At 36.6% G+C, this 14,059-nt stretch overlaps 1 protein-coding gene and 1 pseudogene across 8 annotated transcripts in view; both read left to right on the top strand.

The window, feature by feature from the left end:
* foxp1b (forkhead box P1b) overlaps positions 1 to 14,059 on the top strand; it is a 529,351-nt gene that overhangs the window by 290,059 nt on the left and 225,233 nt on the right. The window lies entirely within an intron of this gene.
* On the top strand, positions 567 to 13,510 carry LOC122347036 (annotated as a pseudogene).

Here is a 14,059-nt window from a genome sequence, read left to right as displayed (position 1 = left end):
TTTGTCTCCGGTCTTCTCTGCACTCTGCAAATATGAATGCCATTTTATTTATTAATTACTTTTTTATATATAAATAACCGATAATAATGAGACAATACGTATCATAACTATTATATATATATATATTGGAATAAGCAATTATTAGGCTAGTTTTTTGTTCTTCGTGCAATATTATCGAATACATAGCCTAGCCTAACATCTGTATTTAATATACGCGGAAATCCATAATTACATCATCTGTTATGTCTGTTAAAATGTCAGTCAGGCTCAACTTCAGAATATGTTACACCCAAAACACATGTTAGAACGCATGACTATAATTTCCACCTCCCTCTTGAGACCACTTAACAGCGTAGTAGTGCTGTTTATATTTGCCATACATCACCTCCAATGGTGAACGGTGTAATGTAGATTTGACGCTAGCTGACATTTCCATTACATATATAGGAATTAATACTGACGCAGCAGCCCCCCTCTTCACCTCAGAATAGCCTAGTCTAAATTCCATGCATTCCTCCAAAAATATTATTGAACCAGATTGCCCTGAAAACCACAAGCCGAGGAAATCCAAACGTTTGTAGACGTAAGTGTTTTGTGCGCTTAAACGCCATTCAGACAAAGAAAGGGGTGTGCGAGTCTTAATTTTAACTTTAATCCCTGGGGAGATGTTTAGGTTGGGGAAGGATTGAGCAACATCACTTCCTTATGAGGTGTTTAGGCGTGTTCTGTGAATGGGGGATTGACTTCGTTCTCTATCTCATGCTAATACAAGAGGTCGAAACTGTCCTGTACGAAGAAACCAGTTCATCTTTTAAGTTTTTTTCCCTCAGGTATTTACTTAAAGTACAATCACTGTTGCCGTTTTCTGTGGAGTTTTTGTAATGAGAGTTTGACGTTTAAGCGCGCACGTTCACCCTTCACTGGACTTCAGGGGAAAAGGTAAAAGGCCACAGGTGAGCCTCAGGTAAATTTAAACGCTTTTTATTATCAGTAACACATATATTTTCCTTTTAGCCCTTAGACGTTTTGTAACCTGCCCGCGAAACATTTTAGTTAATATTTAATTGTATATAGCCTAGTCTTATGTATCAACATTTCCGTGGCCATGCTAAAATCAAAGCTGGTTACACTTTGTTTACCGATTGTTATAAATTGCGCGTCGAGTTGCATATTAATGTATTTCGACAACACGCGATTCGTTGAAACGAGTTTATTTAGGCTCCTTTCCGAAAACCTTCATTGCAGTGAAAATCGTCCTCTTAAAGCTATATGTTGCGTAATTATTCAGTCATCTTATGTCAGATTCGTAAAATTCTACAAACACAGTTTCCATGACCAAATATAAAAGTTCCAATCATGGGAACGCCTTCAAGCTGTGTTATTTATGTATTTATGGACAACAGTGGCGTCTATTACCACGATACTACAGTTTAACTATAGCATGGTAGTAACTGATAAAACGTCTTTTTGAAGCTGCCAAATGCAAAAATGTACATATTTTGATGGAAACTATAACAGCTGTAGTACTTAGTAGTTAGCTGTAGTACTTATTTATATGATATTCTTATTTTGCTATAAAATACACATTGTACTAAACTGATCTGATAACATTGACATTAAATGTGGAATCAAAAATTTTAAAATGTAAAATATTTTTTTCTATTCAAAGGTCCCTGTTATCTTCATCATGTGTTAACAATAGAAGTGAAATCCAGTCACTCCAGGCTACACAGGACAGCGGAGATGTTCATCAGCCTCAGGACCTTATTAAAATGTATCTGTTTGCAGATGCACCTCACCTGTGCACTCAAATCATGTCCTACAGTCCCACAAATGAATGTAAACTTTTCTGTTACGTACCCTGTCTCTTTTTTCCAAACTGAAAATGCCATACAGAACATAGTTGTTAATGAAAATTTTAATGAGGTGTATGTGGCCTCCCAAAATGTGGTTGAAGCCTTGGATCAAAATTTCACCGAACTATGGAAAATTAAAACCGGGCCAGTTGGCAGTCCAGAATGTGAAACCTGTCATTGTGAAATTGAGAATGAACCGGGAACTCCACTGGACACAGATAACCAAGTTCTTGTTTTAGAGCCTCAGGGCTATTTTGACATCCTGTACATCTGTGGGAGCACACAGTATGGAGTCTGTAACTTCCTTGAACTTAATCAAAACCAAAACCCCTCAGAACCTAAATGTTTTTTTCATAAAAGGGCCAGCTTGCCCTTAGCTTGTCCTGACTGTGTCGCTAGTCCTCTGGGAACAAAGGTCAGTGCGGTCAGTGATGGTTTTTCAACATACTTCTTTACAGCAGCTACCATCAATGCCACCATTGCCGGATCTTTTGGGAAACAGTCCCTTTCTATTCGTCGCTTACTTGCCACAGAAAATGGTTTTGATGACGTAGTGAAGGGTCTGACAGTTCTTCCTGAATTTCAGGATACATTTGCCATCGACTACATCTATACATTCTCTACGCCAGAATATGTGTATTTCTTATCTGTACAGTGGGAGAACCCGAAGAAACCAAACGGCAAGGTGCAGACCCATCTTGGGCGGTTGCCGATCAAGGACAGCGAGCCTTGGATGTACAGGGAAATCGTTCTGGAGTGCCGCTTTGAGCCCAAACGCAGAAGAAGGGGCACGTGGATTAAGGATATAGTGTACAACTCAGTTCAAGCTGCTCATTTCAGCACGGCGGGCAAGCAGCTGGCTGATGAGCTAGGAGTGAAGATGGACAGCCCAATTCTTTACGGGGTGTTTGCTGAAACGGATGAAAAGGGGATTCCTTTTAGAAGATCTGCCTTGTGTGCATTTCCAATAGATGACGTAAACAGCGAGATTGACAAAGGGGTAGTGTCCTGCTGTTCAAGTGGGACAGAGCGACTCTCTCGGGGATTGTGCCATTTTCAGCCCTGTGAGATGTGCCCACATGAGGTGAGTTTGTATTTCCCGCTGCAGCTTCTTGACAATTGGCAATTCAGTTTTAAGTTAGTTTGGTTTAATGAATAAATCTTTGTTTCTCCATCCTGCTCCTGAGAACCCATTCCATTTTTTAAATACTTAAATAGTTACTTTTTTACTGATTACATTATTACATATTATTCACACACTTACATTAAATTGTTTATAATTCCTCTTTTTCAACTTTTAATCATTTTAAGATAGCAGAAAGTTTTCCAGTTTTGTGGGCATTCACACAAAGATCAGTAATTTGACCACTGGTTTTACAAAATAGGAAGTGTTTTCTAAGCATATCATAAAAAAGTGTTTTCTAAACATTAGCACTTTAAAGGAACCCAAATGTGAAAATTCTGTCATCATTTACTCACCCACAATTAGTTCCAAACCTGTATGAATTTCTTTCTTCTGCCGAACACAAAGGAGGATATTTCGAAGGTCACCATTGACTTCCATAGTTTTTTTTTTTTTGATATAGAAGTCAATGGTGACCCAAAACAGCCTGCTTAGAAACTTTCTTTGTTTCGGCAGAACAAAGAAATTCATACAGTACTCAAGGGTGAGTAAATGATGACAGAATTGTAATTTTTGGGTGAGCTGTTCCTCTGAGCATGCATCTGTATGTCTTTCAATGGCTATCTACCTTTGAATCAAGGCTAAGCCATTCTCAATATTATTTTGTTTTACTGAAAATGCTGAATCAGTAATTTTATAGCATTTTATGTTTCTACCTGAAACTCAAGACATGTGTCCCCATCTTTTGTTTATTTAAAGGGTTTATATAATTGCTTTAGTTTATATTTCACAACCTATACCTTAAAAGGACTTGACCATAAAATATTTGATGGTTAGTGGAACCAGTTTCAGGAAATGACTCATGCAAACATTTGATTTTCGTTTAAACTCAAATGTCGGACTGCACTTGCTCAGGGATCACTCTGTGAGAGTCAGGCTTTATCATACGCTGTTATTGCATGTGATTTTGAAGTCTTAGTTGTGTTGTTTAATTCATGAAGTCACTTTTTGTTTTGTAGATACCAGGCGCGCATGCTCGTACATGAACTGTAAACGTCACGCAAAATACCTTACTGTTAGACTGAACTTGGGTTGTGCTGACTGTGGCTTTATCTCTCACAATCTTAAACAGGCTATGAGCCAGAGCTGATAAATCAAGGAAAGCGTGTAGTGTCAAGATGTTCAGTACTGACGTCAACAGTTTGTTTTTAACCAGTAGAAACAGGGTTCCTGAGAAGGTTGGCTGAATTAAAACCAGATTTACAATGCACAGTCCTGCAGTTATAGATATGTATTTTAACATGTCCGTTGTGCATTATTTCACTCTGTGTATCTTACTTACCTAATTTTTGTGCTTTTCATTATTTTACAGTATATAAGTTTATGCTTACACTTCATAATTATGCAGATGTAATAGGCTGCTACTGTTACATTAGAATTACAGAATAATACACAGGCATAAGCTACTTAAAATAAAGTGTATCAAGATTGTACTTAAGTGTAATTCAAGTGTATCTATACTGCACCTCATCTATCCGTAACTTAGTTTGATTTAGCGCATTAGTACAGAGCTTAAATACATGTAATAGCTTTCTAATTACATTCAAATGACAAAATATTATGCAGACATAAGCTACTTAAAATAAAGTGTATCAGGCTTGTACTTAAGCGTAAGAGTAACAGATTCGGTCTGTAACATGTGTAACAGTAGCTGCCTGTTACATCTACATAATTACACTACAGTAATTACAGGCTGTTCCAAACTGAGCAGTCATTTCAAAAGCATGTAATTCAGATAATAAAACAATAATTTATCTTTCAAACTCTTAATGAATGTGCCTCCTTGACAAAGGTACAGATTTCCAGCGAACAAGAAATACAATTATCATTTTCATTTAGAAGAATTTAAATATCACAAATGTTTTGTATGAACCCCTTTAATTATACTTTTAAGATTTCCTTTATGAAACATTGGAAAATTGGAAAACTTTAAAATTAGATTACCATAGGAGCAAGTCAGCATAAACATCCACTCTTAAGCTTATTCATTTCTACAGCAGTGAAAATGAAGTCAGGACAGTAAACGTTTGTTTTCTAATTATTCAGTGAGTGTTATCGCTAGCAGACTGCACATATCCCTCAAATCTTAATTTGGTACAAGGGTTCAAGCTTTAGGGGCAGGAAATCATTTATTACTGCCAGATGGTGTCTGTAGCCTTCCGTTTACAAGTTGTTGCTTCCTTTTCACTGGGACTACTGTTAAAGTGCATGTTTTTTGCGAAAATGTCACCCCTTTTAAAGTTAGGAAAAAAGAAACATAAACAAACATGGCTTGGGAAATGGACAAGGACGATTTTTCATTTGAAAATGTGTGCGATAATGTTATTTTTAACAGTCAGTGGGTCAGTGTGATTTTGCAGATTTCATTTTGTGTACCGTGTGATTTGTGAATGCATTTCTTGCTAAGACAATTCTTTTAATTATATTCACTCAGCATTTTTTACATTTTGTCTAGGACCCAGATGATTTGGCTTGCAGTGCTGTCCCCACAATGGTGGCAAAGCCTTACTACAGAGTGGACTTCTTCAATAGCCGGATGAAAAATGTGCTTTTCACTTCTATTCTGGTGACTACTATTGAGACCAAGACTGTGGCACACATCGGCACGGATGATGGGAGGCTCTTGCAGGTTATTATTGCATCACTGGTTTTTGGTAGAAACTGATTCCTTTTCAAATACTGTGAAAAATGAATGGCATCATCTCATTTCCTCTAAACAGGTATTTATATTTTATACAATTTCAAAGTTGATAGAAACTCACAGTTTATATCTTGCATTTATGAGAAGAAAAGATCAAATTGTGAGCAATGCACTCACAATAGCAAGAAAATAGCTATTACCTTTTTATTATTCCATTACTGAATTGCGAGATGTAAATTCAGAATTGTGAGGGAAGAAGTTCTGACTTCTTCTCTTCTTATTATCGAACACTAAAGTTCACATCTTTTTCCTGCTAGTCAGTGGCCATCACAATTATAATCCGCACATTTGTTGGCTCCCTATATTAAATGGACACGATGAATCATTTTTGCCCTTTTAAGGACATATCATGTACATTTCATAATTGTGTAGCTATGACTAAGTATGCTTTGTAGTTTTGTCTTTAAAAAAGTACTTTAAAAAAGTACTTTACTTTTCAGGTTATTCTGAGCAGATCGTCCCTTGTAGTGTTTGCCAACTACTCTCTTGTAGAAGAAATGCAGAAAGTGTCACGAATAGCTGCCGTTCATTCTTCCGAGTCTCTGCTCTTTGTCGTTGGAAACAAGGTGTGCACGTTTTTTCTGTATATTTCAAAAGCTTATCAGCCATCAGTAGTGAATTAAAAGTTTAATGTTTGTAAATATACAAACGGAAAGTGACTCATCTGCAAGTTTTCATCTGCATTTTTCTGTTCAGCTGATAAATGTGTCTCCCAGAGGTCCAGGCTGTGCCCATTTCCTCAACTGTTCAGTGTGTTTAGCAGCACCCAAGTTTATGGGATGTGGCTGGTGTGATGGAGTCTGTTCCCAGATGCACCAGTGTCAGGATCAGTGGAGTAGCAACTCCTGCCCTCCCGTAATCACCCAGGTAACACATTGCATAATAAATAATAAATGTGACAATAAACTGTCTGCCTTTTTAAGTTTGCGTTTATAATATACAGTGAGTGTGTCCTGATAATATATAGGCTGCTTATAGGAGTCATTGTAGCCTTATCAGGGCAGGGCTGTGTTAACAACCGAGGAACATGCTGGACTCTCACCCTGTATCACACTGGGTAGAATGCCAGCTTTGGCTGTGAGTAGTAGTAGTTTCATTTTAGAATAGTAAAATTAAATAAAACAAGTACAGTAAAATTCTATGGCTTTTAGTTTGCTAGAAATTTTTTAACAAACTATACAAAACTCATACACTGCCATTATTTCTATAATGGACTCTTGAGTGATGACTGGTCAAATTTAAGTTTTTCCATAAAATAATTTAATTATGTTTTTAATGTATACAAAATCTACAGAGACTAGTAGCAAAGGCTATAGAAAAACAAAGGCAGTTAACTTCTATACTTCACTTCTATAGGCGGTTCACTCCTGCCTAAAAGAAAAAGCCAATTGTTGACTTGTAAAGTGATAGCTTTATTGCAGAAACTCCATCAGAAACTCCAGTTCCCATAAAAACCTGAGACTGAACCAGCTGATGCACATGCACAGTCATAAGCTGATCTAGCCTGAAGCTAAGCATTTTTAACACTATTTGTGCATAAGATACATTCATTCATTCATTCATTCATTCATTTCAGATTTCGCTGCCAATGTGAAATATGTAATTTCAGGAAAACAAAAACACAAAACAATTCATATAGGTTTTAAACTACTTGAGGGTTAGTAAATATGTTTTGGGTCAAATTCATGCACTACCCTAAAACTTCTCTTTTTTTTTGTTTTGCACTTTTCCTTTTCAGTTTTTCCCCAGCACAGTACCCTTAGATGGTAAGAGTGAAATCACTCTTTGCGGCTGGAACTTCCAGTCAGCTTCCCGACCTGCTATCATTCAATCCTCTCAACAGGTTAGCGTGGGAAACAATAGCTGCACTGTAATACCAGAAAAAAGCTGTAGCTCCCAGTAAGTAACACACACACACTACAGTCTAGAGATTTTTATAATTTTTTCACCAAACAATACCCAATAAACTTTTAGTTTCTGTTACAGATAACCTTTGTAACCCCACACATACATATGTGCTAATCAGTGTTATTAGTGTTTATTAATATTTTGAATTAGCTTTGAATTTTTTTATGTACCATTTATATTCTATTTTATGTCAGGTTCATTTCAATGAAGAAAACCAATTTTTAATAGTTTTGGTCAAAAACAAAATAAATGTATTTATAAATGTAATTTTTCATTCTTCACTCAGGCTGGTGTGTAGGCTTGATAGTGAGATGTCGGGCCCAGAGCAAAGTCTTGATATAATAATACAAGTGGATGAAAAGAGGGTGGAAAGTGGATACTTCATCTCTGGAATGGCTAGCATACAAGGCTTAAGTTTTGTGGTAAGGAGCAAAACATTCTCAATCTTTAATTACTTAACCTAAATATGGTTTAACACATGGATAGATTATTAAGAAATGTTGGATTATGGTACTATTGCTGATAAACTGGAGAAATGTTTTAAAAATTAAAATTTTCTTTGTAGTATTTTGCCATTTTAGATTGATAAATTCTCTTACCATACCTCATATCTCTCATAAGACCCCAGAAATCACAGATATCAGTCCAGGCTTAGGACCTAAGATTGGAGGAACCCTGATCACCCTATCAGGAAAACATCTGGATGCTGGTGGAAGCAGAACGGTCAGCCTTGGAGACAGAATTTGCCCCGTTGAAAGGTTATTGTGCCAGCTTATAAGTCAAGGTTTTGAAGAATGCCAGTCTTCTACATTGTTTGTAACCACTGAGTTTTGAGTATTTTCTTACTGCTGTTTCTCCACAGCATCTCCAGCAATGGGACGTCTGTTGTTTGTAGGTCTGAAGGTATTGAGGAGACTTCAGAGGTAGATGTTAAGGTTTTAATTGATGGATCAACTATTTCAGCCACAAAAAAGTTCAGATATGTGGTGAATCCTGAGGTGACGAGTGTGAGGCCTAACTGTGGTTTCAAAAGGTGAGTCAAACCATTGAATTTTTGTATTACTATTATTATTATTTACATTTTAATTGAGTCTTTAAAAGTAAATTGATGCAATTTTTACCATGTATTTTTTGTGGGGTCCTGCTACAATGTAGAGGATCAAAAATCACTATCACCGGGCAGAACCTAGACTCTGTTTCCCAAGCCGTAATTAACTACAAAGGCAACAACACAACACCTGTTCAAACCGTAGGACTTATTTATATTTTAAACAATCATGTTTAAATGTTTTAAATATTGCCACTTATTGGATGCTATACTTAGGTGTGTGTTAGTAACGGGAATCCCAACCAGATGGAGTGTATAAGCCCCGTATGCGAGGAGTCAAGGGGAATCCTCTTTGTGGATCTGGATGGAGCCAAAGAACTCTTACCTCAGACGTTTACCTGCCATGCTAATGGAGAACCCATCCCGTTTGAAACAGAAGGCCATGTGCTTGAGCTCAGCCCAGGGCAGGACAAAGTCTCACTGCATGTACGTCTCAGTGGTTGCATATATTGTGAGGTTTTATGTGTTTATATGTTGTTTTTATTATATAGAAAAAGTCCAAAGTAATATAATATGTATATTTTTTAATAACTTTTGATAAGTTTTTTATTATGTTTACCAAGGCTGTACTTTTACAGTATTTGTATGAAATATTATTATAATTTAAAACAAATGTTTTCAATGTTTATGTATTTTGAAATGAAATTTCTCATCACAAATTTTTTTGAGGTCAAAATACATAAAATAGACTTTTAAAAAAACAAAACAAGGAATGATTTACTAAATGTAAATTATGACTCAAATGATGACAGTCAGATTAGTCTTCCAGATTTGTTGTATCGTAATCAAATAATTTTTTTTCCAGCACAAAAATCTAGCATTGGTGTCTGACTGCATGAAAATCATTATGACAATTAATGGAGTGGATTGCAAAACTACTGTTTTGTACAACGAGATTACCTGCAGGATCCCCAAAAATCTGACTATCCCAAACCAGGGGCGCCAGTTAAGGTCAGAATCTGTCTATTGAATTCAGCTTTGATAAGTTCACGTTGGCTCTACATCTGACATTCATGATGTGCTGCTCTGTCACGTGTGTTTCTCAGCTGTTAGTGAATGGAGAAGAATATTACATTGGTGTAGTAGTAACTACAAACAGCAATTTTATTGTGGGCATGGTGCTGGGCATCTTGGCTGCAATTGGTGTGGGGGCAGCTCTGGCTATGTAGCCATGCCATGGCACGAGCGCAAGAAAAGGAAATGTAAGTGTGTTCTGTCAAAATTACTCAAATATTTCCAAAATTGAATTTTTAATGTTGCAAAATAGTTTTTGTAATTATTACACAGTATAGCACATTTTTAAATGTATATGGAAAATATGTTATTTTTATTATAATTATTAGAATTAAAAATCTGAATTAAAAAGACGAAAGGTGACTGTGCTTATAAAATAAAAAATATATTCTTCTGGTTAGCAGCTGCGCTTGCTCAGGTTCGACTATCAATGCATTCAACACGCACTGCGGTGGAGAATTTTGACAGATCACCTGATGGTGACTACAGAAGAGGTAAGACAACCTGAAGTATTTAAAAACATAGAGACAGTACATGTAATTTAAAGATTATAAAACCCAACTTGGTACATTGCATATTCATAAAGAGCATCCATGATTAACATGAGCTGTGTGTCCTGTAGGTCTGCGGTTTTTCCATTCCAAGGCTCGAGCACAACATTCTCCAGTGTGCCGTATACTGGGTCGATGGACTCTGCTGCAGCTCCTTTGATTCAATCTCAGGCAATCTCTATGTCTGCTCTCCGGCCAGATCTGTTGGAGGAGGTGAAGAATGTTTTGATCCCGCATAATAAGGTTAAAATCCAGCATGACCAAATCATTGGCAAAGGTATGTATCTTAGGGCAACGGCTATGCATGTGGATTTGCTACATTGCTATTTTTTTAGTATATTCTTTTTCTAATTCACACTTTCATATTTCTCAAATCTTTATCAGGCCATTTTGGAACTGTGTATCATGGATATCTTACTGATAGTGATGAAAAAGAGATCCACTGTGCTGCCAAATCACTGAATAGTAAGTCAATTCATACTGTTAAATAGGATAATGCAGTTACAATAACTTGTGGATAATACGGTAAGCTGATCATTTTTTAGTTACTTGTGTGATGCCCAGCCATTATGGAAAAAAAGAAACAGGAAATATGCTTTTCTTAATTTTTCTTGAAAGGGATCACTGAAATGGAGGAGGTGGAGCAGTTTTTGAGAGAAGGAATTTTTATGAAGGCCTTCCACCACCCTCATGTCCTGTCCCTCTTGGGCATTGTGCTTCCCAGTGATGGACTTCCCCTGGTGATCCTGCCATACATGAAACACGGAGACCTTCGGCATTTTATCCGCTCTACACAGAGGGTAAGCAGATTCATTTCATATTTCATGTAGCATACAAATGTCTTGCATCGCTGGAACAACATAGCCCTGACCAAATCATAATCGTTATGACTATCTGAACCTAACTATCTGAAATGAGAGACTCAAATGTTGACTCAAACCTTTTCTGAAGCATTATCATAATCATAATATGAAATTATTTCTCATAATAACATGATTCTGTTGATTGATGAATTTGTAGCGCACCTGCTTGTTACTTTGGATATGAAAGAAAGTCTCAGCTTTAAAATGGTCTTTTTTATCACCAACTCAAGCAGCAGATGATCCAATCATCTCTTCCTCCATACTACTAGTTGGCACAAAGTAAACATGAATTAAACAGTACAAGTACAATACAACCAAATGAATCGGTTATTGTAATATTTAATGTCTCAAGTAATTGCATTAAGCAATGTTTTAAGCAAAAAATTTATCAATAAAACAATTGTGAACAATGTCATGTAATGTTAGGTTTACCTCATGAAAGTCATTTTGTGATCTTATCCCTCAAGAGAAGCATTTTGCTTAATACATGGACAATTTACATATTCATTTTATTGAAAGTTAATACATTTGATTTATTCATCGGTAAGATGTCGATTAACAAATACAATTTATTTTGGTTTTGGATTCAGTTTTCATTTAAGTGCATCCTGAATTTATGTCCCAGCATTTTCATATCAGTGCATTACTAATTTTACATTTTAATCTAGATAATAATAAATAGCAGTAAAATATATCTTTCGTGTTCAGAATCCCACAGTGAAGGACCTGGTTGGCTTTGGGCTTCAAGTTGCCAAAGGAATGGAGTATCTCGCAAACAAAAAGTTTGTGCACAGAGACCTTGCTGCACGTAACTGCATGTAAGAGGCGACCTTCATTTTCATAATTCTCTGGTGGAATGCATACACCACAATGTAACAAACAGCCTTTTTGTTATCTAAGTAAAAGGCACAAAAACTAAATTTAATGAAACTGCATTTCCTAGGCTGGATGAGTCATTTACAGTGAAGGTAGCTGACTTTGGAATGGCACGTGGACGTCTATGATAAGGAGTACTACAGCGTCAAGGACAGCAAGAAAGTAAAGCTGCCAGTCAAGTGGATGGCTTTAGAAAGCCTGCAGACACAGAAGTTCACCACCAAATCAGATGTGGTAAGTTTAAATATGGAACATCTTAAGAATATGTATCCAATAAAGGAATTTCTATTAGGGCAGCAAGGTTTGGTTCTACAGTCTGATTCTAACATGTATTTTATTCCCTCTAGTGGTCTTTTGGAGTGTTAATGTGGGAGCTGATGACGAGAGGGGCCAGTCCGTATCCTGACGTGGACCCTTATGACATTACAACATATCTAATGCAGGGCCGTCGACTGCTACAACCACAATACTGCTTGGATTCCCTGTATGACTTTTATATTTACCTGCCTTTTATTTGTGAAGGGGTCCTATCATAAAGAATCTAATTATCTTTGACTTTTTGATGTTATGAAAACATGTCTTTTAAAGTGTATTTTTATGTTGATGTAACTCTCCACATAAAAAATCATTAGGCAAAATTGTAGACAAGACAGGACAACGCAACGGCATTCAGTCATTTATTTAAATGTAAATTATGGATTATGAGGTGGATGTTTAGGCAATAATTACATTGTTCACCTCACATATCTTTAGTACCAGTAGGTGCTGTTTCTAACAGAACACACAAGCTGTTTTTCCGTATAGTAGACATTTACAGTAGAACACCATAAAGTAGATAATAAAAACAATATGATCCTTTAAAAACATATTTTGAAATCTCACTGAAGCACTTAGATTTATGTGGTGATTCATATTGGCTGTAGATTAAAAGACCATGAAGAATAATGAATCATTTTGGCTTTTGTATTATAGGTGGTCCATCATGCTGCAGTGCTGGAATCCTGAGCCTGAGAAGAGACCAAGTTTCCCTAGTCTTGTGAAAGTCATTCAAGACATAAACTACACCCTAGAGGGGAACATTATGTCAACCTCCAGATCACCTATGTGAATCTGGACCAGCCCCCGGCCTTACCCTCCACTTTCTCCGGCGCCACCCGGCTCCTGAACATTCAGACCAGTCCTCCACCTGACCCTGGTCTCAACTGAAATAAGTCTGAGCTGCTTTTATCCTGTGGATTCAGCAGCTCATATGGTCCTGTGAAGTGTGAGAACCACAAAGCATGCACTGAAAATGATCTGCTGTATTTGGAGAATCCCAAAGTGTGACAAACTGAATGTAAAGACAGCCTTTTGTGACTTTTGTGCACGGTCAAACCGGTGTCGCACCTTTGAGATTTAAACATTTTTTGGCAGCAAGTGACTTTTTTACACAAATTTGAAATGTTGAACTTTTTTTAAATGAATGTAAGAATGTTATGTTTTATAGTTTCTTAAAGCACATGGAATTGTTTCTTACACTGAATGACTGAAATCATTTGCTATTGCTCACAATGATGTGTTCTATCCAGATGCAATACGACAAAATTCCAGTGACCAAATATTTTCATTTCCACACTGCCAGTTAAAATGTCACCCTCTCTTAGTCGGTGTTTGATGTTTAATATACATGGGAAGTAGGTGTTCGTCCAATAGGATTAGTGGGAGCAGGGCTACCAGCACATTGCTGCCGAAATATAAACCATGTGATTTGCACAATGTTACAGCATAAGAGAGATAGCTTTCATCAAAGCAATCTCTTGTTGCTTTGTAATGTTGTGCCTGGTTAGGACATGTGGTTTCTTAAAAGCTGTGTGACAAAGAGTAATATGATTACTTGAAAATGGTTTGATCAGTTTCACTTTACCTTTTTTCCAATGTAAACAAAGACTTCCAAAAACCAAGGTCTGAATTTGACATGTTCAATGATCAGTTGTGATTTAATACTAGAAAAAGTATCTAA

This window comes from Puntigrus tetrazona, chromosome 6, assembly GCF_018831695.1.
Source record: "Puntigrus tetrazona isolate hp1 chromosome 6, ASM1883169v1, whole genome shotgun sequence".
Classification (NCBI taxonomy): domain Eukaryota; kingdom Metazoa; phylum Chordata; class Actinopteri; order Cypriniformes; family Cyprinidae; genus Puntigrus; species Puntigrus tetrazona.
The sequence above is the reverse complement of the archived record's forward strand: the minus strand, read 5'-3'. Positions and strand labels throughout refer to the sequence as shown.